Source organism: Macaca mulatta, chromosome 17 (assembly GCF_049350105.2).
Source record: "Macaca mulatta isolate MMU2019108-1 chromosome 17, T2T-MMU8v2.0, whole genome shotgun sequence".
Classification (NCBI taxonomy): Eukaryota; Metazoa; Chordata; class Mammalia; order Primates; family Cercopithecidae; genus Macaca; species Macaca mulatta.
Window position 1 is genome coordinate 68,148,974 of NC_133422.1, and position 26,972 is coordinate 68,175,945.

Below are 26,972 nucleotides of genomic sequence, written 5' to 3' on the forward strand. Positions count from 1 at the left end.
GAAAAATTGACTTTAGAGGTATAACATTAAAAATCTTGGGTTTTTTTTTCTTTACTCCAAACTTTGCAGATAGATAGATAGATAGATGGATAGATAGATAGATAGATAGACTCATAAAGTTTCTGTAAAAAATTAATTGAACCTGACATGAATATTTATATTCCCATGAATCTGCTAAGGCAAATGCCTTTGGCTTGGTGACTTCAATGATTATTCAATAAAACCCGTTCTTCAACGTCTAGCTCAAACCTAACTGCCCCATAGAACGTTTGATGTGATCTCCAGCCTACTTTCTCCTAAGTTACAAAATATTTATAGCTTTCATCGTCAGAGCCACAGCATGGCAAAATATTTAACTTCAATGTATTTGACTTTGACAACAGATGTTCAACATATCATGAGACTTATATTATTTATTTATTTATTTTGAGATGGAGTCTTACTCTGTCGCCAGGCTGGAGTGCAGTGGTGCGATCTTGGCTCACTGCAACCTCCGCCTCCCGAGTTCAAGCGATTCTCCTGCCTCAGCCTCCCAAGTAGCTGGGACTGTAGGTTCTCGCCTCCGTGCCCAGATAACTTTTGTATTTTTAATAGAGACGGTGTTTCACCATGTTGGCCTCTTGGCCTCTTGATCTCTTGACCTCGTGATCCACCTACCTCAGCCTCCCAAAATGCTGGGATTACAGCGACTTATATCCTTTATTTAAATTTGTATACAAGTAAGATAACTATCCTTTATTATCTAAATTGAATTGGTTCCTGAGTTAAGATGGTTAACTTTCAGATTCAATCAATGTAACGGTATTTAGAATAAAACATCAAAGTTCTGTTTCACACCCTTTCCACTTCTGTCATCTCATTCTCTCTCAGAAGTAACCACAATTAACAATTTGCCTATATACATATATATGGGTTTTTGTTTTGTTTTTCAAGATAAACAGGAACATTCTATATGAACTACTGGGCCACTTGCTTTTTTGTCTTTATTTTTGTTGTCGCTTGTATTAGCCCATTTTCACACTGCTAATAAAGACATACCTGAGACTGGGTAATTTATAAAGGAAAAGTTTAATGGACTCACAGTTCTACATGGCTGGAGAGGCCTCAGAATCATGGCAGAAGGTGAAAAGGCATGTCTTACATGGCAGCAGACCAGAGAGAAAAGAGAACCAAGTGAAAGGAGTTTCCCCTTTTAAAACCATTAGATCTCATGAGACTTATTCACTACCATGAGAACAGTATGGGGAAAACCACCCCCATGATTCAATCATCTCCTATTGGGTCCCTCCCACAACACGTGGGAATTATGGGAGCTACAATTCAAGACACAACCAAACCATATCATTCCACCCCTGGATATTTGAGAGGAGCCAAATATCATGTCCTCACATTTCAAAACCAATCATGCCTTCCCAATCGTCTGCCAAAGTCTTAATTCATTTCAGCATCAACTCAAAAGTCCACAGTCCAAAGTCTCATCTGAGACAAGGCAAGTCCCTTCTACCTATAAGATTGTAAAATCAAAAGCAAGTTAGTTACTTCCTAGATGCAATGGGGGTACAGGCATTTGATAAATACACCCATTCCAAATGGGAGAAATTGGCCAAAACAAAGGGGCTAAAGGCCCCATTCACGTTCAAAATCCAGTGGGGAGTCAAACTTTAAAGTTCCAAAATGATCTCCTTTGACTCCAGGTCTCACATCCAGGTCACACCAATGCAAGAGGTGGGTTCCCATGTTATTGGGCAGCTCCACTCCTGTGACTTTGCAGGGTACAGCTTCCCTCCCAGCTGCTTTCACAAGCTGGCATTGAGTGTCTTTGGCTTTTTCAGGCACATGGTGCAAGCTGTCAGTGGATCTACAATTCTGGGGTCTGGAGGATGGTGGCCCTCTTCTCACAGTTCCACTAAGCAATGCCCCAGTGGAGACTCTGCACCACGTTTCAACCCCATGTTTCCCTTCCGCACTGCCCTAGTAGAGGTTCTCCATGATGGCCCCAACCCTGCAGCAAACTCCTGCCTGGAAATCCAGGCATTTCCATACGTCCTCTGAAATCTAGGTGGAGGTTCCCAAATCTCAATCCTTGACTTCTGAACACCTGCAGACCCAACAGCACATGCAAGCTGCCAAGGCTTGAGGCTTACACCCTGTGAAGCCACAGCTGGAGTGGCTAGGAGGCAGGGCACCAAGTCCCAAAGCTGCACACAGCAGGGGTCCCTGGGTCCAGCCCATGAAACCATTTTTTCCTTCTAGGCCTCTGGACCTGTGATGGGAAGGGGCTGCTGCAAAGGTCTCTGACATGCCCTGGAGAAACTTTCCCCATTGTCTTGGTGATTAACATTTGGCTCCTCGTTACTTATGCAAATTTCTGCAGCCAGCTTGAATTTTTCCTCAGAAAAGGGATTTTTCTTTTCTATGGCATCATCAAGCTGCAAATTTTCCAAACTTTCATGCTCTATCACCTCTTGAATGCTTTGTCACTTAGAAATTTCTTCCACTAGATACCCCAAATCATCTCTCTCAAGTTCAAAGTTCCACAGATCTCTAGGGGAGGGGCAAAATATACCCGTTTCTGCATAGTAAGGGTGATGTTGACTCTAGTCCCCAACAAGTTCCTCTTCTCCATCTGAGATCACCTCAGCCTGGATTTCATTGTCCATTATCAATATCAGAATTTTGGTCAAAACCATTCAACAAGTCTCTAGGAAGTTCCAAACTTTCTCACATTTTCCTGTCTTCTTCTGAGTCCTCCAAACTGTTCCAAGTTCTGCCTGTTACCCAGTTCCAAAGTTGCGTCCACATTTTGGGGCATCTTTACAGCAGCACCCCACTCTACTGGTACCAATTTACTGTAATAGTCCATTTTCACACTGCTGATAAAGACATACTGAGACTGGGTAATTTATAAAGGAAAAGAAGTTTAATGGAGTCATCGTTCCATGTGGCTAGGGAGGTCTCATGATCATGGCAGAAGGTGAAAGGCACATCTTACACGGTGGCAGACAAGAGAGAAAAGAGAACCAAGTGAAAGGGGTTTTGCCTTATAAAACCATTAGATCTCGTAAGACTTATTTACTACCATAAGAACAGTATGGGGGAAACCTCCCCCATGATTCAATTATCTCCCATTGGGTCCCTTCCACAACACATAGAAATTATGGGAGCTACAATTCAAGATGAGATTTGAGTGGGAACACAGCCAAACCATATCATTGCTGTTGATTTGAGAGAAACATTATATCTTGAAAATATCATTCGTTTTAACTTCTGCATTGTATTTCATGGTATGGAAATTACCACTATTTATTTCAACCCTTAGCCTACTAAAGGATGTTTAAGTTTTACAGTTGGTTATTTTAACAAACACTGTTCCCTCAGACATCCTTGTGTATGCTTCTTTGTATCCGTATAGAAGCATATCTCTAGGATGAAGACCTAAAAGTGAAATTATTGGGATAAGTGATATTTGCATTAATTTTTATTTTTTTTCTTGAGACAGGATTTCACTCTGTCACCCAGGCTAGAGTGCAATAGCATGATCACAACTCATTGCAGCCTCGACCTCCCAGGCTTAAGTGATCCTCCCACCTCAGCCTCCTGTCTCTGGGATACAGGCATGCACCACTATGCCTGGCTAATTTTTTAAGTTTTTGTAGACATGGAGTCTCCCTATGTTGTCCAGACTGGTCTCAAACTCCTGAGCTCAAGTGATCCTCCCTCCTTGGCCTCCCAAAATGCTGGGATTACAGGCATAAATCATGGTGGCTGATCTGCATTCACTCTTTAGATCAATGCATTTAAAATGCTGCCTTGGTTTCCTCTTTCTTTCCAGCAACAGGATGATCACTTAGGTATAGTCTTGTTCAGTACTCAAAATTTATTTTCATTTTCTCTGATTTACAATAAAAATATTTTGTGGTATCAGTTATATAGATGCTTTTTTTTTAATTGAAACTTTCATATGTCAAAGTCAACACTGCTTTTATCCATTCAGCAGATGTGTATTGAGAGCCTTGGTGATCCAGGTTCTGCTTAGGCCCTGGGACCAGTGGTTAACAAAATTAGTAAGTTGCCTGTCTTCATAGGATTGGATAGTCCTTTGTGATGGAACCAATACTAAATAATTTAAAAATTATTCTATATATTAACAAATTATCTAAAGAATATTTTAAGAGAAAAATATTGTAGAGAGTTTATTTAGGATGGAATCATCAGAAGGACTCTCTTTGAGACAGTAACATTTCAGTGAACCTGAATTTTGAGGGGAAACTCAGACATGTGAAAATTTGGTGCAGGAACACTCCAGGCAGAGGGAACATGTAAGGAAAAGGCCTGGTATTGCTGAAGCATAGAAAAGGAGGGCAGATCTTGCAAGGTAAGGAAACTGATTTTTTGGCTGGGTATAGGGGTGGCTCACACCTGTAATCTGAGCACTTTGGGAGGCTGAGATGGGCCAATCACTTGAAGTCAGGAGTTTGAGACCAGCCTAACCAACATGGTGAAACGCAGCCTCTACTAAAAATACAAAAATTAGTCTAGTGCGGTGGCAGGTGCATGTAATCCGAGCTACTTGGAAGGCTGAGGCAAGAGAATCACCTGAACCTGGGAGGCGGAGATTGCAGTGAGCTGAGGTTGCAACACTGCACTCCAGCCTGGGCAACAGAGCGAGACTCCATCTCAAAACAAAACAAAAGAAAAACAAAAACCAAGAAATTGATTTTTGTTGTTTTTGTAATGGTCAGTCACTGAAAGATCTTAGGTAGGGGTGTACTGTAGTTTGATTTTGTTTAGAACGACTTAGGAGACCTAATAGAAGGCTGTTACATTGCTCTAGATGGGAGAAGATGTTTATATTATGGTGAGAGTAGTAGAGATGTATGTGTTTTTAAAATATTTCCTACCATAGTATGACAAACACAACGGACATTCTGTTAAGTGAATGAATGTTTGGAGAAGACCATTTGAGGACAGATATCTAAACAACTACAAAAGGTCATTGATATATTGACCTTTTGTGGAATGAAATGTTGACATTTGAATTTACCAATAGTTGTTGAGATCATGGAGGATGCCGCTATGGGTTTCAGTCTGAACTTGTGTATCAGTAGAGATAATACAAGGGTAATTCCTTTGTACTTCACTGTTCATCACAATGCAATGCTGAAAGAAAGGATTTCATTAGAGGTTAAAGAGATTGTGCAATGGGAAAGTAGGGGTGGTTTGACTTTTAAGGTAATCTCTTTTCTGTACCTTTGTATCTTCCTGTTATTGTCTCTACTTGTCCTGGTGATATTTGTTGAGTTAAAAACACCATTTCTAAAAATAGAGACCTAGAACTTAGAGGGTCAGTAACATTGTAATAATATTCACTGGGGAGCAGAAACCGGAGCTATGAGATGTGGAACATATTCTCTGAACAATCTATCTCATTATTCAAGATATAAGAAGGCCATGATACCTGCTAAGAATTAGTTCCATATTTGGATTTCTTGTTTCCTAGAAATTAACTTTGTCACAACAGGTCCATGCATCTCTTCTGGGAAACAGCTGGCATGGAAGGGAGAGTATGTCCTTTGAATATCAGTTTATATCCTGGTTTTGCCACATACTGATTTCAAGAGCTTGGGAAAACTACTTCACTTCTGGGCTCATAGTTCTAAGCTGCAATATGGTAGCACTCATCTACTATTTTCAGAAATAACTGCTTTTGAATGCTTTTTATTTGTGAGATCACGTATATGAATTAGCTTAAAGCATGGTCTCTTTGTTTCCTTCCTAAGTGAGTAGTTGTCAGATATAATTTTATTGCTCATCCATATTGCTATGTTGGGAGAACATAGAGGATTGAGAGATCCCAAGACAAAGGCTCATCAAGGTATTAAATTGGGTGTAGAGTCCTGGCTTTCCCTTAGGACATGCAGGGACAGCCAAAGTAGGCAAGAATTAAGTGAGCTGATGGGTTTCGATGATTAAGCCAGAATCTGGGAGAATCAAAAGACCACGCTGGCTATAAGTACATTTGGATGAAGGCTGCTGAGAATGGGAAAGTACTGAACCTCCATTTAGATGTGAGCTTTTGACTTGCTTACACTGTTTCCTCTCCAAACTGGCACTTTATTCTCAGCCCTCAAATAAAGAGCAACCATTGGATTTTGTAATGTAAAAACCATTATTGCCCTTAGGGAAAGGATTACTGAACTTTCTTTACCTAGTGTTTATGCCTTTAATAGGCACAGTGTTTCCAAGAGAATTGAATGCCTTTTTGTACTATGATGTTTTTCTATTACTACGTCTAAGTTTTGTACCTTAATGTCTGGGAAGCTTGTTTACATAAATTCACAGAAACCTGACAAACAGTAGGAATTTGTTCCTGTAGAGATGGGTAAATCCCTAAAGAACTTGTTGGTTTCATGCTAACCACTTTGCTGTAGCCAGGCGCCTTTCCTTTCTAAGGAAAAGATTTATAGATGGGGAAAAGGTTCATGGGAAATAACACTCAGGTCACTCAGCAGCACCACACATTGAAAGTTCATCCAGCTCCATATGAAAACTCTTGCATGCTCTAACATTTGACTGAGCTTTAAGGTTTGTATATAGCATTGCATTTTGATCCTAAGTATGACTTAATAAAGGGCAATAGCATAAAAATACTTCTCCTAAACATTAAAAGCCAAAACATGAGGAGGAAGAATCTAAGAATGGAGAGATGAGAATGGAGAAAAAAGCAAGAGTCAGATGCCAAAGGGCTTTGTGTACCAGTTTCAAGGGTTTAAACTTTATTCTCAGGAAACTTTGGAAGAATGTGGGAGGCTCATAAGACAGGAGACAGTATTTTTAGAGATACAATTTAGAAAGGTATTTGTTGGGGATCAGTGGAGGTTTGATTTGAAGGGTGAAGCCTAGAGGGAGGTAGACCAGGTAGATGGCTTAGAGGAATTAAAGTGAAGAAAGAGGCCATGAAGTATGGCCATGGTGGTAAGGATGGAAAGATTGGGACAAGTTTGGAAGGATGAATGAATAAAGAAAAAGCCAGGGCAACAAAATAATGGCAGTTAGAACACATGATTAATTTACTCTCTTGACCAGCCAATTTCCTAACAAATCAACAGATTGTACCATGTTGAAAGAAACATTTTTGTGTAACATTTATCAAGAATATTTAGTTGGGTTGAGGAAACTTTGTAGACTCTGGACAGAGCTACTTTTCCACTCACTTTTAAAACACTGCTTTATCATCATTTAGAGTGCTTTTTAAGAGATTCTCCTTATTAAAATCAACCAAAGGGAAATTAAAATAGAGGTAAAATATTATATATTTATATATTTATTTTACTTCTGCTGTTGGATTCTTTGAAGGTCTACTGTGATTTCTTAGTTCCAGTAAGTTTTTAACGACTGTTAAAGAGTTCATCTCATTGGTTACTTTCATATTAGGAAATAAAGGAGGAGATTTAAACTGAGGAATACAACAGTAGTAGTTCATATTTTTAGTTATAAAGATTTATAAAATATTAAAACTGATGAATGCTTGGTGTGGAATTAGACATTTTTTGGATGTTTTCCATCCCGTATCCTCTTTAGAAAGCATTTACAGTTCTTATTTACACCCCCCTAAGACCACTAGTTCACAAACGCAGGAGTCATATTGAATCAGGAGAATAGGGTCTGGAGGCAGGGAACCTAAGGCCAGTTCACACAGACTTCCCAGATCTAAATCAAAAGGAAAACCCCAACTTTCCATACCCAAGTAACAAGAGGACCAGAGGCTCTCCCTTTGCACTGCCTCCGCTTTTCTGCATGTCAGAAAAAAATTGGAAGTACCTCTAATTGGTCCCCTCCCACAACCAATCAGACTGGTCGTCGGCCAAGTGTTCACTTCATAACAGTATAACTTGTAACTTCACTTCAGCCTCTGATTGGTCAGTTTCTGCAACCAATCAGACTGATCGCAGGCAACTACTTCATCTACATAGGGTGTACACCAAGTAACCAATGGGAAACCTCTAGAGGGTATTAAACCTCAGAAAATTCTGTAACCCAGCTCTTAAGCCGCTTCCACCTTGTGGAGTGTACTTTCATTTTCAGTAAATCTCTGATTTTGTTACTTTATTCTTTCCTTGCGTTGTGTGTTTTGTCTAATTGTTTGTTCAAGATGCCAAGAACCTGGATCCCCTCCACCGGGAACAGTATATATCACCTATGGAAAACATACACTGCTATGCATACAGTAGGCATTAAGCAAAATCACATCATCATGCATAAGTATGTGTTGTGAGCATAGCACTGAGTTGAGGGGGTGGAAAATGAAAGGTGGGTCCAAAAAATAAAAGTTTCTTCTCTTACAATTTAGTTAATGAGACAATACATATCAATGTACAAGATTTGATGACAAAGTTGAATGGCAATCCAAGGTAATCACAGAATACAGCAACAAGAAGCATATGGTTGCGAGCTAAATGAGTGATGGTGACAATAAATGTCTGAGAAGGAGAGAAAGCCATATGGGCTGAGGTGGTCTAAGATGGGCCCCAGTGGAGCTTGTATAGATGGAGAGGAGGAAGCAGAAAACACAAAGACAGAGAAATGCCAGGTATGTTTTTTTTGAAAGTGAACAATGGATAGTTGCAGCCTGAAAAGTAGATTATTGTACAAGAATAAAGACAATGTATCTTAGGTATTAAGAGTTGCTTTTGAGTTTTGAGTTAGAATTCTAGAACAGTCATCTGCCAACTATTTTTCTTTGGGCAAGAAAGTATCTTTCTAATCTTTAATTTCTTAGTAAAATTTGACTAATAACAATTATTCATTGGAGGTGTGTGTGTGTGAACACGCGGTGCATGTTTTAACTGACAATGTGTAAAGTGCTCGGTACAGTGCTGTTTAGTAAACAGCAAATTAAAGAACATAAGCTGTATAAATCCTTGGGTTATCGGGGATGGTTTTTAATGTGGACAGTGACATAAAAAACTCATAAGAAAGAATGATAGGACAATGATGAGTAAGATAGGGTAAAAGTTATAGGGAAGGACGTGCTCACATTAAAGCTATCATATTAAATCTAGCATGAGCAAGTAAATGTACAAATTATTATTATGTTTTGTTTTGTTTTGGTTTGGTTTGGTTTTGAGATGGAGTCCCACTCTGTCACCAGGCTGGAGTGCAGTAGGGTGATATTGGCTCACTGCAACCTCTACTTCCCAGGTTCAAGAGATTCCGCTGCCTCAGCCTCCCGAGTAGCTGGGACTACAGGTGCACACCACCATGCCCAGCTGAGTTTTGTATTTTTAGTAGAGACAGGTTTCATCATGTTGGCCAGGATAGTCTCCATCTCCTGAACTCGTGATCCACCCACCTTGGCCTCCCAAAGTGCTGGGATTACAGGCATGAGCCACCGTGCCTGGCCTAAATGTCCAAATTATAATGGTGATAATAAAGATTAAAAAAAAACAAAAACAAACAAACAAACAAACAAACAAAAAACAATGGGGCTTAGATTTAAGAGATTTTAAATAGAAGAAAAGTAAGACTTTGTGACTGATTGAATACAGGTAAGGGGTAAAGGCAAGAGGAAATCTACACAGATAATTCTGAAATTGTGAGAGACTCTGATGTAGGAAATGCTGATTCTATTTTCAGGGAAGTGTGAAGGGACAGCCAGTTGGGGGGTGGGGTGGGGTTTGGTTTGAGATACATCGTTTTGCAGGCAGGAAGTAAAATGAAATTGCTGAGGTTTAGTAAGAAAGGCTCACAGGGCAGAGCTCACATCTGGGAGAAGCTCACACCTAGAAGAGTGAGAAGGGACAGGGGAGGCTGTAAAGAAGGCAGGTGAGCAGCAGGCAGGAGTGGGAGGAGAAACCTCGGGATGTAGTAAGAATCCGCCACACAGAAGGGAACATCCAGCATGGATGTGGTGTCTAATCTGTAGAGTGACACTGCAAAGGAGCCTGAGGAATGTGCCAAAGCCTCTGAACTTGTCAGTGGGAGGTCACTGTCAACCCTTGAGAAGGCTGTTTTCATGCTTGAGAAACATGGTGGGTGGGAAAGAGACCAGAGTGAGAAGAGACAGCAACAGTAGGGACAGAAGACTGCAGGTGAGAAGTTGGACAACCAAAAGCAGAAAGCAAATTATAGGTATCAGGAATGCAGATGGTTTTTCAAGACGAGTGATGCCAGAACCTTTAGGCAGGCAGAAGGCATAGAACATTCAATGGAGAAAACTCAGTGTGCTGGAGAGGCAGATACTAAGAAAAGAAGTAAGTTCTTGGAGTCGGAAGTTGATAAAATGGAAAGAAGGCAAGAAACTGGGTCAAAATGGAAAGAAGGCAAGAAACTGGGTTATCTCTACCTATGAGATAAGAGAGGGAAAAAAAATGATAGATATAAAAACAGGTATCTTGAATGGGGACTTTTCATTGGCCTTGGAAAAAACAAAATTTGAAATTTTCTGCAAATCGGGAAGTGAGAAAACAGGAACCAATAATGGGAAAATGAGAGACGTTCTTTCAGAAAGAATCATGGTGTTTGGCCATTATAAGGAAAATGAAAGAACAACAAATCTCACGTCCAGTATTGTGGGATGGGCAAAGGCATGGTCAACTAAGTAACTCTAATAACCCACAGTAATTCATGAAAGCATCTGCATCTCATCACAGAATTCTAAGATAAATTAATAAGGGTGATGACACATTCAAGGTAAAATGGTGCTGAAGGAAAACAAAGCTTTCAATGACGGACTATCCTGCACTGTGGAGGCAGAAAAACTGGCATTTCCTGATCAGGTGAAACTATGAGAAATGAAGGAGAAACCAAAAACAGTAGTGTACAACAGCTTAGAGTGTTTTGACGTCAGTCAACAACCAGTGGGATTGCCCAGAAGGAACATTTAAACAGCCAATGGAAGTGATCCAGAGAATAATAAACTCTTGTTTTTAAGTCGCCTAATTAGAAAGTGACATGACAGCATATAAACATGCAATATGTCAGCATTTCGTCACCAAACATCTGAAGTTGACAAACCAACCAACTGAACAAAATGTTACTGAGTGGGACAGGCCATTGTGAAGGGAAACTGCTCACAAGCTAAAATAAATACTCTTTTATGTGACATTTCAGAATGGTGAGGCTTCAAAAAATAGCAGATGAAGAAGCCCTTGCTGATAATGAATGAGAAGAAAGAAATACCTGAGACTGTGGAGAAAGACAAATGTAAGAGAAGGCAGAATTTAGATCAGTTGTAGTTTAAGAATGTGGACTGCATTTTGAGAAACCTGTTATCTAATCAGTCTTTGTGCCTGAAGGTACAAATCAGAGTAGGCTGTTGAAAATATTTCCTTGGCCTTAAATGGCAGGGGGACCCTACATTACAGTTTGCCCGTTTCCAAAAGGATTGGGTTGAAATGATGATTAGGGTCACTTCTAGATGTGAAGTTCTGTGATATTTGATGTTCAGGTAGGCTTTTCATGCAAGAATTCAGACACTATTGGATATTAGAAAGAACATTGCTTAAGGAACAGAAGAATCAGAAACCATAACTGTGTGGCTTCTGACAAGGCATTTGACTTCTCAGGTTGTTTTAGAACTACCATTTGATCCAGCAATCTCATCATTGGGTATATACCCAAAAGAATAGGAATCATTCTATCATAAAGACACATGCACACATATGTTCATCACAGTACTATTCACAATCACGAAGACATGGAATCAACCTAAATGCCTATCAATGGTAGACTGAATAAAGAAAATGTGGCACATATACACTGTGGAATACTACACAGCCTTAAAAAAAAGATGAGATTATGTCCTTTGTAGCAACAGGGAGGGAGCTGGAGTCCATTTTCCTAAGCAAACTAACACAAGAACAGAAAACCAAATACCACATGTTCTCACTTACAAGTGGGAACTAAACACTGAGTACAAATGGACACATAGAAGGGAACAATAGGCAATAGGACCTACCTGAGGATGGAGGGTGAGAGGACGGTGAGGATCCAAAAACTACCTATTGGGCACTATGCTTACGAAATAATCTGTTCGCCAAACCCCTGCTGCAGGCAATTTACCTATATAACAAACCTGCATATGTACCTCTGAACCTAAAATAAAAGTATTTTAAAAATCAGGTTTTTTGGCCGGGCGCGGTGGCTCAAGCCTGTAATCCCAGCACTTTGGGAGGCCGAGACGGGCGGATCACGAGGTCAGGAGATCGAGACCATCCTGGCTAACACAGTGAAACCCCGTCTCTACTAAAAAAAAAAATACAAAAAAAAAATACAAAAAACTAGCCGGGCGAGGTGGCGGCGCCTGTAGTCCCAGCTACTCAGGAGGCTGAGGCAGGAGAATGGCGTAAATCCGGGAGGCGGAGCTTGCAGTGAGCCGAGGTCTGGCCACTGCACTCCAGCCTGGGTGACAGAGCGAGACTCCGTCTCAACAACAACAACAAAAAAATCAGGTTTTTTTTTTGTTTTTTTTTGCCAAATATCAGCTATCAAAACAACTACGTTATGGGTGACAGAAGCTGTCTCACCCTCTAGAAAAGAGATACTTCCTATCGGGAGGGGATCTGGTGCCTAGTGCCAAAGCGTGGCATCTGGTGATGGCAGTGGGAGGCCTTGCTGTTCATGAAAGGGGTCGGTTGGTGGCTTTCCTGAGCTGGCTGCCAAGCTGTTTCCTTAATTAGGTCACAGGGGATGGTGCTGAAGGTCTGGGAAGACTCCAAGGCCTCCAAAGACTCTAACACTGTGGTCATGTGCTGAAGAGTAAATTTTTACTTAGGCCCTGCGACTGGTCAGGGGTTACCATGTATGTTGGGGAGGCATCATGGTGGCATGTCATACCTCTCAGAAAAGGTGACATACACCTGCCAGGGTTTTGCTGTGATATGCTGAGGGTTGCTTGAAGCCATGAAACAAATATATCACATCTTCCTGGAATATCAATGATTCCTCAGAGATCTTGAAGAAGAGTAAGAGATTTAGATTGTTAAGGCAAAGGTAACAGCTGTAACAAACTCTATAATATGCAATGACTCAGGCATGTAGAAGTGTTTTCTCACTAATGTAATTGTGAGCTTGGCATACAGCTTTCCCTTCAAGGGGTCATTCAGAGACCCAGGGTTTTTCTTTGTCATAGCTCTGTCATCTTCAACATGTGGCTTCCAAGGTCAGACTGCTGTTTTAATTTTTTTTCAGAGAGAGATGGGGTCTCACTATGTTGCTCAGGCTGCTGTCAAACTCTTGGGCTCAAGCGATCCACCCACCTTGGCCTCCCAAAGTGCTGGGGATTACAGGTGTGAGCCACCACTCCCGGCCATCACGCTCTTTTGCTTAAAGTCACTCAAAGGAGAAAGGGCCTAGAGGATTGAGCTTTAAAAAGTTTATCAGTAAGGTTTAGAACAGGGTCACATGTCAACGACTGACACTCAAGAAAATGGTTACATATAACTGCAAAGAAGACCGGGCAAGTGACTTTAGCCCCATACATAGATAGATAAAATAGCTTTGGAGAGAAGCTATGTAGCATTCTAACAATAATTGATAATTCAATATTATCCAGACTTCTTTTTTATTAAAACAAACACATATAGGATGTAAGACACAAATTCACATAGATTCTGAAGCTAGTGTAACTAAAATTCGAAGATGCTTTCAGCTAGCTTCAGGCTACTCTGTGTTTACCATACCCAAGATTCTTGGAGTTCCACATTCAATCTTCTCTACCAAATTATTAAAAAGGGGCATAAACTTCATTCTACCTAGTTTATAACAGGCATTTAATATATATGTTTTGATTAAATAAATCAGTGGATGCATGAAATGCTATCAGTCAGTACTTGTCTGATTCATAGGAAGTGGGCAAGTGAGTGTCAGAAAGGCCTCTTGAAAGTACTTTCCCTTGGTCAGCTTGTAAGTTGTCACCTGGATAACTTGGAATAACTGAAATTTTACTTTAGAGACTCATGCTGGTTAAATATGATAACTTTTAGGAGTCCTTACTTTTTTTTTTTTTCCTTTTTGTGGAGAATGGGGTCTTGCTATATTACCCAGGCAGGTCTCGAACTCCTGGGCTCAAGCTATCCTCCCACCTCTGCCTCCCTGAGAGCTGGGATTACAGGCATGAGCCACCGTGCCCAGTTAGGAGTCCTTACTAAAGGGATAATATATTAGCAGTTATTCATATCTTAAGTTACAATGAAAATGCTGACTAAGATTAAAGCTGCTCAGATAATCTGCATCACTTTAAAGAGCTTCTTGTTTTGACTGAATTAACAAAGCAGTTTATAAACAACTGAAGTCAGTCATGTGACTGATGTGATAATAATTTCCATGTAATTGATTGATAATTTAACTAGATTAATCACCCTTCCCCCACCCACTTTTGTTACAGTTACTCTTCACCTGAATGACTTAAGAAGAAAAAGCGGGTAAAATAACTGGCATGCATTAATGTAACTATGTATTCACAAAATATAATGTGGGAAGAAGTAAGAAGGAATAAGAATAGTAAGTGATAGAAGAATAAGAAGATCATATACTGTGGATTTCATCAGTCACCTGACTGCTAAAAAAAAATCTAGTGATTGACTGGGCGCAGTGGCTCATACCTGTAATCCCAGCACTTTGGGAGGCGAAGGCAGGTGGATCATGAGGTCAGGAGATCAAGACCATTCTGGCCAACATGGTGAAACCTAATCTCTACTAAAAATATGAAAAATTAGACAGGCGTAGTGGCGGGCGCCTGTAGTCTGGAGGCTGAGGCGGAAGAATGGTGTGAACCCAGGAGGTGGAGGTTGCGGTGAGCAGAGATCATGCCACTGCACTCCAGCCAGGGTGACAGAGTGAGACTGCATCTCAAAAAAAAAAAAAAAAAAAAAAACCTAGTGAGTTTCAGGAAACTATAGATAAGACATTTGTCATTCATTGCTTAGTTTCCACCATAATTACCAATAGTCATTCATTTGTGTGTTCAACAAGTATTTACTATGTGCAATTACTGTCTTAGGAGGTAGAAATATATTCATTCATTCAATAAATATTTGTTGAGTACCTTTAATGTGTGAGCTATTGTTCTAGGAGAGTAGATATAGTAGTAAGTAGATAGCCAATAAAATAAATATAGACTATGGCAGGTGAGGTAGGGACAAAGAAGAGACATAAAAGACCATAAAAGAACAGAGAGTGATGAGGAAGTTGGATAGGGTTAAAGAAGACTTGTCTAGTAAGGTGATATTTGAGCAGACTGCTGCAAGAAAGGAGGCAGGAAGCCATGCAGGAATCTGGGGATAGAATGATCTAAACATAAGAAACAGCAAGTATAAAAGTCCAGAGGCAAAATATCCTTGGTGAGAAAAAGCAAAGAGGTACATATATTTGCAACACAGTGAAGGGGAGAGAGCGCTAGAAAATCTAAGAGGTACGAGGAGGTGGAGATGGACTAGATTATATATGCCCTTGAAGGCAATACTAAGACCTCTGAATTCTCTTCCTCTTGAAACTGGGTTGAGCTTAGTAACTGCATTAGTCAAATGGCATGCTGGGACTCCTGATGCTAGATCAAAAGAAACTTTACAGATTATGCTTACTCTGGGGAAGGTAAGATGCCAAGTAAGACATCTGGATACTGTGAGACTGCCACGTTGGATAGGCCACAAGTGGCTGCTCTGGTCAAAAGTCCCAGTTGAGTAAGATATGCAGAGCTAGGCCTACAAGTGTACAAACTGTACGGTTGCATAGGGCTGTGCTAGTGCCTTCTTGAAAATCTTTTAAGAATTATCACAGGAGCAGGCTAGTTTATTGCAAGAGTAGGTTGTTATAAGGCAAGCCCAGATCCTGGAGCTCCTCTCTTATGCACACTCTCACTTGACCGTTTGCTCTCCCACTGTGGAATAGCACAGCATGATGGTCCTCACAAGATGCTGGTGCCATGCTCTTGGACTTCTCAGTCTCCAGAACTGTAAGAAATACATTTCTTTTGTTTATAAATTACTCACTCTATGGCATCCTGTGATGGCAACAGAAAATGGACTAAGATAGTCCCATAGACCTGTCTATTCACTAAAGTACCCTTAAATGTTCTTATGGGGAACAGAAGAATCACCAGCTGAACCAAATTTGTGACACATAATAAAATAGTTGTTGTTTTAAGTTACTACTCTTTGAGCAATTTTGTGTGCAGCAGTAGGTAAAAAGATCAGTCATCTTATGAGCTGTTTCTGTGATATCCAAGTGGAAATACCCAGTAGATACTTCTCTGGGTTGAAAATAAATACTTGAGAACCATCAGCATATAGATGATATTGAAGCCAGGGGACTGAATAATGTGACCTGGGGAGTGAGTGTAGATTGAGGGGAGGCCAGAAGATTAAGTCTTACTTTTTGCCCTCCAAGGTTGTAAGGGCCTAACAAAGGAAATTGAGAGTAGCCTTGAGATTATAGGAAAACCAAGAGATAATAAAATCTAGGCGGCCAAAGAAAGTGATGTGCTATGGAGGATGCAATGATTAATGTTGTCAAATGCTACTGATCAAAAGAACATGAGGACTGAGAATTGTCTATTGGATTTGGCAATATGGGGTCATTACTGAAAGTGATAAGATACATTTCATAGAATAATGGCCATGGCAGAAAAGGAGAGCAGGAAGTAGATGTAGCAAGCACGGAAACCCTTTCAATGAATTTTGCAGTAAAGGGAACCAACAACCGAAGAGAAATATAGATAAGGTCAAGGAGTTCTTGTTTTGTTGCTCAATGGGAAAGAGAACGATGCAGTAAAGTAGAAAAATGGATTATTCAGGAGCCAATTGGCAACAGAGACACAAATAACTAAGCAAAGTAATTTCGGATTGTGGTAAATGCTGTGAAGAAACTACATAGGATGCAGGACCTAGAGAAATGTTGGGATTTTACTTTGGATAAAGTGGTGAGAGAAGACCTTTCTGGGATGTTTGAGTTAAGACCCAAAGATTTTCTTCAGTCACCCAGGGAGAAGGATGAAGGGAGAAGAGAGAGAGAAGAATAGAAAGAGAGAAAGTTCAGGTGACCCAGCTGAGCTTAGTTGGGCATTTGGGGTGTGAGGAAAGGGGCCAGTGCTGTTAAAGAAAAGTGAGCAGGGCCGGGCGTGGTGGCTCATGCCTATAATCCCAGCACTTTGGGAGACCAAGGCAGGTGGATCATCATGAGACCATCCTGGTCAACATGGTGAAACTCCATCTCTACTAAAAATGCAAAAAATTAGCTAGGCATGGTGGCACATGCCTGTAGTCCCAGCTACTTGGGAGGCTGAGGTGGGAGGATTGCTTGAAGCCGGGAGGTGGAGGTTGCAGTTAACCAAGATCGTGCCACTGCACTCCAGCCTGGAGACAGAGCAAGACTCCATCACAAAAAATAAATAGAATAGAATAGAATAGAATAGAATAGAATAGAATAGAATAGAATAGAATAGAATAGAAAAGAAAGAAAAAGAAAAAGAAAAAGAAAAAGAAAAGTGAGCAGCGATAACTGAGCTGAAGAGGAGGCAGGTTCCAGATCTTGTCATTGTTTGTCAATCACAATAAGTTTAGATTTTATTGTAAGTGCAAAGGGAAGTCCCTGGAAGATTGTAAACAGGAGAATAGTTTAATATGATCATTAATAACATGATTAACAGAAATTTTATCATCTTGCATTTTGAAGTGCTTTATGATTTATAAGCGCTGAATCTCATAAATGGAGACTCAGAGTTTGAATCATTTGCCTAAGGTGTGAGCACAGATCTGGACACCCAGCTCAGTGGTAAGTGCAGAGAATGGACCCAAACCCAGTTCCATCACTTGCAAAGCCAGTGATATTTTCCACCACTCCAGTCTGCTATTCTCATTGCTTGTTTACACTCTCTGCACACTGGAATTCATACTGATCACTCTGTGCCTCAACAGAAACTCTCTACTGTTGTCCCTTATGTCTTGTCTTTGATTCTTAAACACATCAGAATTAGTCCACGCCTTTCACATTTTATGCCTCCTGCCACCCACCAAAAAGGTCAAGTGAACTTCTTCCTGCTCTCCTGCTTCTCCATCCCTTCTCACACTGAGCTCTACTGTTATTGTTGTCTATTGCTCTTCATTTTATGAAATTATAATGACTTCTTAGAGGTCAAAGACTTTATCTTAATACTTCCTTCAATTAATCTTACTATGCACCCAATAGGCAATAATACATGCCTCAGATAAATGAGGCAATGTGTTTCAAGGGCCAAAACTTGTTTTCATTTAGAGCTATAGAATGTCTATGTATTCTTAACAAGGTCAATGAAACAATCACAGAGGATGCTATTTCAAAATGTCTGGTGCAAGTAGCCCTGGAACTACTGGATGGCATTGTGTGTCATAGGATCAATGTTCTATAAGACCCTGGGGACATTTATGTTTACTGAAAAGATAAGCTTTTCAAATTTGATAGATTGAGAAAGCAGAAATGTTTCTACTATCTACAATTGAAAAATACTATTTTTTTGGTATTTTTAAAATGGATATGTCATCATACTTATTTGGTGGTACATGTGATACTTTGATGCAAGTATACAATGTGTAATGATCAAATCAGGGTAATTGGGATGTCCATCATCTTGAAAATACTAATTTACAATGAGAAACTTACTTTTATTGGTAAATGAAAAAGATTTGGAAGAGATTCCTAATCAGAAGAGATTAGGAATTATGCCAGCTATATAAGAGTAGGTTACTAGAGACCAATATATTTTATTAAAATCAATGAGATTTGTGACTGGAACATATTGATTGAATTATAAAAGCCTGTAATATAGTTCTTCACTTGTGACTATTTAATTTTCATGTTACACTTTTCAGGCATTTCGATCATTAGTTTTCGGCATAAGTCAATGAGCAAAAGCACGTCTTAAATCTTTGCAATACAGGAAGGATTCCCAAATTAGAGAATATATTTTAGTCAACACAGAATTTACCTTACAACGGAGTCAGAGAGATAGTGACCGAAAATGTTCCATTGGCTCCAGTTGTCCCAACTCATGAAAAAGTCCCAAAGAGAAGAGCTGTTAAGTCCAGGTCTCTACCATCTTCACCATCCCCACATGGACATGGGTCAAGGTAAATAAAATTTCCCTAATATTTCATTCATTTCCAATCAGCTGCTGCCACATAGAAACAACAGTATGGTGCCAAATTTATTGCAGAAAAGTTTAAATTACTAAAGATTTGGTATAAGATAGGAACATCTGTATTAAATCATTATTTATAGGCAAAGATTATTAAAAATTTATTTTAACCTAGAACATAAAATTAGTGCAGCACAAGATTCATCTGCAGTGTAATTATTTCACTTTGTGTGGGAATGAAGTTATTCCTTTTGAGTTTAAGTCATCAAGAGGCAAAAGGAGAAAAACTTCAACCTAAAACTGAAATTGCTTTACTTGTTAGGGTGGAAGTGCAATAGAGCTACAACCTTAGCTACATATAGATGACAAAACTAAGGAACTACTTTTACAGTAAGTCAAATTATGAGATAATATTTTATGCCATGAAATCCTAGTAATATATAAAAAAATCTGTCAAGAAATTTGCAAATGATTCAACAGCAAGTTGAGACTTGGAAATGAAAAGAATTGCATAGTAGTCACCTGTATCACCTTAGTTATAATTATGTAGATAAAACTATATGTAATTTTTTTTTCATTCAGTATTCATTTATTCAATTAAATTAAATAGATAAAAATGGAGAACCTGCCACATATGAAGCACTGTGTTAGTCACCACTAGAGAAGCACAGATAAGTAAGATATGGTCTCTGTTCTGAAGGAGTTTATTGTCTGGTGGGGGAGGTGGACAAAAACTAGATGTAATACAGGTCTGGCTGTGACCAGCACTACATGATATAATAGCACACAAGAATGTGTCATTGATTCTACCCAGAGGAGTCAGGAAGGCCTCACCATTCACTAAGGTGAATGGTAAGTAGAACTTCTATAGGCAGAGAGGAAATAAAAGCTTTCCAGGTAGAGGGGTAACATGATGGAACGTGTTTAATTATGGCTGGAACACAGAGCCCTGATAGGGAGTGACTAGAGACAAATCTACATGGGGGATGGGTTGGAGGTGGAACATAATGGACCTAAGGATAGATATTCAAACTAGGGTGTTGACAGTCGGAATGAAAATGAAACAGGGGCTTTGGGACATTTGTGATTCTGCCTTGATTGGGCACTCTTTCTGTGCCTGAAATGATCTCTGGGAGATTTTCTGCTTGTCTTTTAAAAATCAGCTCTAATAGGCTCTTACAGAGTAAGCCTTCCTCCACCTTGTCAGGCAGCAAACGTCCCTCTACCCTTGGGGGTCCCATAGCATTTGGATCACATCATTCATAGAGTTCTTAGAGGCTACAGCCCATATGAGCAGCGGGCTTTGAGGAGGGTTTCATTTTGGATCCACTGTTTGCAAGGCGGTTTTTGGTAGAGGTGGCCAGCAGGCAGCTATAATTTCATCTGTAGCTCAGAAAGGAAAAATAAACTTTAAGATACAGATTTGGGAAGAATTTGCATAGAAATGGCCATAGGATTGAATAAAATTTAGGAAAGAAACTCTCTGTTTACTATATATTGAGTTTCAGATGTCTGTAAGATATGCATACTTGGTTGGGCACGGTGGCTCACACCTGTAATCCCAACACTTTGGGAGGTCGAGGTGGGTGGATCACCTGAGGTCGGCAGTTTGAGACCAGCCTGACCAACATGGAGAAACCCAATCTCTACTAAAAATACAAAATTAGCCAGGCGAAGTGGCACATGACTGTGATCCCAGCTACTCAGGAGGCTGAGGCAGGAGAATCCTTTGAACCCAGGAGGCAGGGGTTGTGGCGAGCTGAGATCATGCCCCTGCACTCCCGCCTGGCCAACAAGAGCAAAACTCCATCTCAAAAAAAAATATGCATTCTTTATTTTTTTAAATTCAGGACTAGCTGTGGACTTATGTCTTTGGTGAATTTATGATCTAGAAATGTGTGATCAAAAATAAAGTATACTGTTTGGTGGTAAGCTCAACATTTTTATTGGAGAAATTTAAAACAAGATAATATAAATTATTATTAATATAAAGCAAAGAAAACATTCTCTAAAAAATTGTAATTGTCAGTATTTTAATAAAAAATGGAATGCCTAACTGGGCATATACTACTTAAGAGAGTATCGGTTATAATTATCAGCAGCAGGATGCTGCTTATGTGAAAATCAGCAGTTAGCTTCCAAATGTAAGCCAATTTTCGACTTTTTCCAGGTTGCGTCCCCCACATGAGGAGACAAGAGGAATGTGTTGGGGTAAAGGAATACGTAAGGTAGGTCCTACAGGTGAGGAAGCCAGGATGAATGAAAGGGACTGAAAAAAAGGGACTTGGGAATGAAGAACTCTTGGGAACAGGATTAGGACGTGGGAGGGAAGTGCTCACGGAGGGAAGATACTGAAGGAATAATTGTAGACTCAGAAGGCTATCTACGAAAGAAACTGAGCAAGAGTCATTGCCAGGGAACCAAAAGCAGGGGGCAGGTAGGGAACCAAGAAGGGCCATAAAGCTGCAGACCAGGAAATCTGCCCTCTAAGGGCACAGAATTTAGAATGTACAGCAAATTTAGTAAAAGTAGGTGAGCATACTATGGCTCAGCAATGACTCTCAAATGTTTCCACTGTGCACACATGATCGAGAATGTTCAAATGTTTTATGTTATCACGGGAGTATATATTTTCTGGCAAATTAACTGTAATTAAATCTCATTCTCACCCACTCACAAAAAGCCTATAAAAGTGCAAATGAGAAAGAGTGACATTGAATCCTCTTTCGTTTATACAAATCACTGGCATGCATGTGCCCCCAAACAAGAGAAAGGGAAGCTCCAAAGCTATGGATTAAGAGGATAATAAATTAGGAAAGCAGACAGAGACGATTTTGTGTCTGAGCCATTTCAGGTTAAAAGGGAAGGCTCCTGTGGAACCTGTGGCCCATAACACCGTACGATGAAGAAGCTGTCAAATAAATGTGCCTTGAGAAGTAAAAAAATATGTGAAAGAGAAAAACCTGAAGTGAGGGGCAAAAACTAAAGAGGACTAAGAAGATGGAGAGGATATGAACAAAAAAACAGGCAGTGTCCCAGGGAAGAAATGATGGGGAGACCGAGAATTTGGGAAGGGGTTCTAGGAGCAGAGATGGGGCAATTTGCGTCTGCACTGTTTCACTGCTGGCCAGAAAGCAGGCATTGCCCCGAGATCGAGACGCCAGGCAGGGTGGTGAGGCCAATGAGCAGGGCGGCTCATAAAAGCAGTCTTTTTGTTGTGGAGTCAAGAGACTGGTGGGTCAGATAGACCAGTTTTTTCCCCTTTGTCCCCTTTCTTTGACTTTTGCAAGCTTCATGGGCAATGCGTATTTTGAAGTCTTTAAGTACCACTCAATCATAGGGGATTTTCCACAAGGACTTACAAAAATGCAGATTGCACTGTAAAAATGCTTTTCAGTCAATAAAAGTCCATTTTTACTGGGTAAATTTCTTTATGGTGTTTAACTTTGGTTCAGGTCCTGATTCCAAGAAGTGAAATTTGGTGCAGTGAGGAGGAAAAACAACGTGGAAAGAAGGAAACCCTGCGATAGCCATTCAAAACCCCACAATCAGACCTTGTTTATGTGATATGGACTCTGAGCTTTCTCTTAAAAAATGCATGCGATTAAGAAAATACTTTGAGAACCTAATAACAGTTCCCTGAAACCTGAGATCCACCTCTCATCTTTCTAACTCTTGGGAATGCAGCTAATAAGAATGTATGTTTTTAATACACTGATTCTTAGCAACAAAGTAGTTCTTTAATTAGTACAAAACTCGAATAATGCATTGCCCATTGTTGTGCATGGCACATAACATTCGGTGACTTGTATGGGCATATTCGTTTACATATGTAACTGCTGTACCTGTAATTTAGTTTAATGCCAAGTGTGTGTGTGTGTGGGTATATGTGTGTGCGTGCGTGTGTGCGTGTGTGTGTGTGTAAAGCTCTTCCCAACAGTCGTTTCATGGGACTTCTCAGTAGTAACTAAAACAGTGTTCATTTTAGGAAATCACAATCAAAGTGCCTTTTTTTTTGCAGGTGTCCATAATATTCTTTACTCACACTAGGGCACTGAGTGACTCATCAATGGTTTTCCTTTTAGGAAATTATTTAATATTATCTTTTAAAAAGTGAAATACTTGGCTGAAGGAGCAATTCATTTTCCATAGTTTTGCCAAGAAAGGTGTTGAATTTTGAGTTAGTTAAATCAAAATAAAAGCACAGAGCATGAAATCAGCTCGTGAGACCCAGTCAGATGGTTAATTCAGAGGAAAGACCAGATGCAGATGATCTGACTGAACTTTTCCAGTTTTAATTTTTCTCATTTCTCATGTTGAGACATACAGTTTCCTGATCCAGGGAACCATTTCTTGGCAGAGAAACTGAGTTTTTCCCACGTGACCAACTTGCCCAAAAGGAGGATGTCCGAAAAACAGTGCATGCCAGGTCTTTTCAGTATCAATATCAATCTCCATCAAAATCATCTTGTCTCTACAGATGTTGCAGCTAGAAGCTTTGGATGAAAAGGGATTCCAAGAAAATGAGGCAATCTCATCTCAAAACTGTTGAAAACTACTCTCCTGTCTCTCGATGAACCGTCAGTAGGAAAGGCGTGGTTTATTCCCTCACTCCACACTGGATTCAAATGGGCTGATAGCAGGAGGATTAAAAAATTTTTCATCATGAGTTAAAGCCCTAAGATTTAGAGTATTTTGTTTGTCTGAATGTCTAACTGGTACAAACCTTAGCAATCCATATTAAAATGGAGAATTCCTTCTTTTGGTATTCACAAGCATAACATACATAATCCTTTATCTCTGGCAAAGCTATTCACTTTTTGGCCTTTGGCTGGTCGATGTATACAGTATCTATAGTTATTGCATGCAAGAGTTCCCAACTGACTTGCAAACTCTTTGGTTGGAACCAGCTAAACTTGATTTTCCAGATTATTCAAGAGACAAGGCACACAACTATCAGCTTTACAAGTCCTGGCAAGCAATCAAGACCCCATGCTCCCCACTCCCTTTATCAGAATCAAAGGTAAACAGGGAGCCAGTTCTCATTTAAATATTTAGCATCGGGATCTTGCCTAGACTTTCAGGGCTGTAGGAACAGAAGAAAAACAACAGTTGCCGTAAGAAAAAGGTTTCTTTGGCATGGATGCCAAACTAAATAATGACACCCAAAGCAAAAACATGCTTCATTGAAACTTGACTTTAGTCGATTCAGCCTACTTAAAACAAAGCTTTTTTTGTCATTTCAAAAGTGAACATTGTACTTTGCTCTGGCAGCCATTTATACGTTTTTGAATGATTCGCTTATACATAAATCTCCGGCCTCCAGGCCTTTCAGCACCTCAAACCCATGAGTGATTTGAAAACACAACTGAAAATTTCTGTATACAGCGCCTGCCTTTTCTTCCTCTTAACCTTTTAAACCATCCACTCTGAGTGACAATGTATTGACATACATCGTCATGGCGCACTTCTCCCCGCTCCTGCTTTTATTACCTTGGAAGTATTTACGAGAGATCAAGGACTGTATTTCCTTTTCCTGAGGAGCAAGCGTTCTTCATCACACCATCATCTCTTTCTTGCTTGCTCCGTGGATGCCACCATTCAATCGACTTCACTAAGGCAGAATTATTGGAAGACATCATTCGTGACCACCTTTGTAATCTGTGCAATCTGTAGTAGGAAGGCAACCAATGAAAATCAGATTTCTTTTTTTTTTTTAAACTAAAGTAGCAATGTCAAGGCCTTTATTCAAACAGTGATAAGTCTGCTTGGTTAGTGAGCAGCTGATGGGGCTAGCAGAGTATAAATGGTACTAGTTTGAGAATGTGTGGTGGTTTGGAAGGGGTTGAGGAAGCAGAGGACCATTTTCTTAGCCCCTCTTTTCTTTGGAGGAGTTCTAAGCACTGATGGCATAGTCTTTGGTATAAGTGCCGTTCTAGAGGCAGGAGTTCTTGGTACATCCTGAACTAGGTCTCAGCACGTTTTCCAGTTAACTTCTTTTATTTTTTTTCTTCTAAAATTGGAAGGGGATGTCCCGATCATTTTGGCTAAATTTCCAAATTGCCATTGCATCTCAGAAGTTTCCACAGATGTTAACAGAATACTTTCCTTACCTCGCTATGGCATCATCTGCTAGCTCTTGTTTGGCACTGCAGAGCAAGTTAATTGGGGGTTGCCTCTTGCATTAAAACCATACAGGTGTGACTGACAAGCATGGTGAAGTCAAAAGCGATACTTCCTACTACAGTAGATCCTCTAAGGGGACTGTTGAAATCAAGTCAAATTCTCCACAAGCTGCTCCAATGCCCCAGTGTAGCCATAAATTGATCTCTTAAAGCCAATTCTGGGGTAGGATAAGTCCACCAACCATTATGGGATTTCCTTGAAAAGTCATTATTCCTAAGACCTACCTTTTAGAATAGATAAATATATTTAGAGACAGAAAATTCTTGTGGCTCTCAGCAGCTGTTGATGCTGTTGCTTACTTCATCTGTGAGTGTGTGTGTATGTAAAACTGCACTCTTTTTTTTTTTTTTTTATCCCGCCCCTCTGACAACTTCTTCCTAGTCTCCTTTGCTCTTTCCACTTGTTCTAGAAGTGCCAGCCAGGTAACATTATTTACTAGTAGAGTTTCAATTGCTGGCTGTATGGTAATAATTCTTTAATTTTGAGGCAACACTGTTCTTTAAGATTTTAGAGTCATTTATTCAACTAATAACTAGGTATCTGCACTCAGATGTCCCCCAGATACCTCAAACTCAACCTGTCCAACACTGTCGTCGGGGACAAAACTGCATCTGTTCTGTGGCCTATGACCTGCATCCCCGCGAATAGCACAATATTTACCATGTTTGTTTAAGCCATAAACCCAAGAGCCCTTCTGATTCTTTCTCTTTACTGACCTCATACATTTAATCAAACCAGGTCCTACTGATTCTATGTCTCCAAAATGTCTTGGATCTGCTCATTTCACTCCAGCCCCTTTGGCACTTGCCATGCACAGCTCTGTACCACCTCCTGCCTGGGTTATTATTTGGGCTTCTTGTTCTTGGCCTTGGAGATAGAACTTTCTGGACTATAAGCCAAACCTGCCCTTCTCTTTAAAGCCATCAATAGCTCCCCCTTTCTCTTTGGATAAAATCTAAGCCCCTTTACATAGCCTGTATAATATGATACTTTTTATACCCCTCCCACCTTATCTCTTCACTCTTCACTTCTTGAATGCTATCCTTCAGATACTGACTGTCTTTCAGTTCTTTCAAATGCTCTTTAACTTCTGTATCTTCCCTCACGCTGTTTGTAGCCTTTTGCCTGGTTCTATTTGCTCCTCCTTATACCTGGATGATGCCCAATTTTTAAGTCTCCTTTAGACATGGCTGTTTCTAGGAATCCTTCTTCAATGTCTCAACTCTGGGTAATAGCACCTCCTATTGCCCATCTACACTCCTGCACATAACACTGTGGATTTGATTTTCTCTTTAAGAGTTTTCTATTTTTCACTCTCCCATAAGTTCTGTAAGGCCAGTGACTTGGCAAATGTCTATCATGTAGTCGGCAGTTAATAAATAGTGGCTGGGCACAGTGGCTCATGCCTGTAATCCCAGCACTTTGGGAGGACGAGGGGCAGGTGGATCACAAGGTCAAGAGATCAAGACCAGCCTGACCAACATGGTGAAACTCTGTCTCCACTAAAAATTACAAAAATTCGCTGGACGTGATGGAGGGCACCTGCAGTCCCAGCTACTCAGGAGGCTGAGGCAGGAGAATCGCTTGAACCTGGGAGGTGGAGGTTGCAGTGAGCTGAGATCACCCCACTCCACTCCAGCCTGGCAACAGAGCAAGACTCCATCTCGAAAATAAATAA

General features: G+C 40.2%; 2 long non-coding RNA genes across 8 annotated transcripts; one reads left to right on the top strand and one right to left on the bottom strand.

Moving 5' to 3' along the window:
- Positions 1–1,049: 1,049 nt before the first annotated feature.
- Positions 1,050–14,836, bottom strand: LOC144336359 (uncharacterized). 2 transcript variants are annotated; one of them, XR_013408063.1, is made up of 4 exons: positions 14,604–14,836; positions 12,838–12,954; positions 5,045–5,160; positions 1,050–2,987 (listed from the first exon to the last, which is right to left on the bottom strand). It is a non-coding gene; the product is annotated as an uncharacterized LOC144336359 (long non-coding RNA). The 2 variants fall into 2 exon arrangements; XR_013408062.1 differs by lacking the exon at positions 12,838–12,954.
- Positions 14,837–15,162: 326 nt separating this feature from the next.
- Positions 15,163–23,777, top strand: LOC144336151 (uncharacterized). 6 transcript variants are annotated; one of them, XR_013407663.1, is made up of 6 exons: positions 15,163–15,359; positions 15,889–15,952; positions 17,671–17,769; positions 18,843–19,100; positions 21,279–21,336; positions 23,589–23,777. It is a non-coding gene; the product is annotated as an uncharacterized LOC144336151 (long non-coding RNA). The 6 variants fall into 6 exon arrangements; XR_013407666.1 differs by having other exon boundaries at positions 15,163–15,341; XR_013407662.1 differs by having other exon boundaries at positions 15,166–15,952.
- Positions 23,778–26,972: the final 3,195 nt, after the last annotated feature.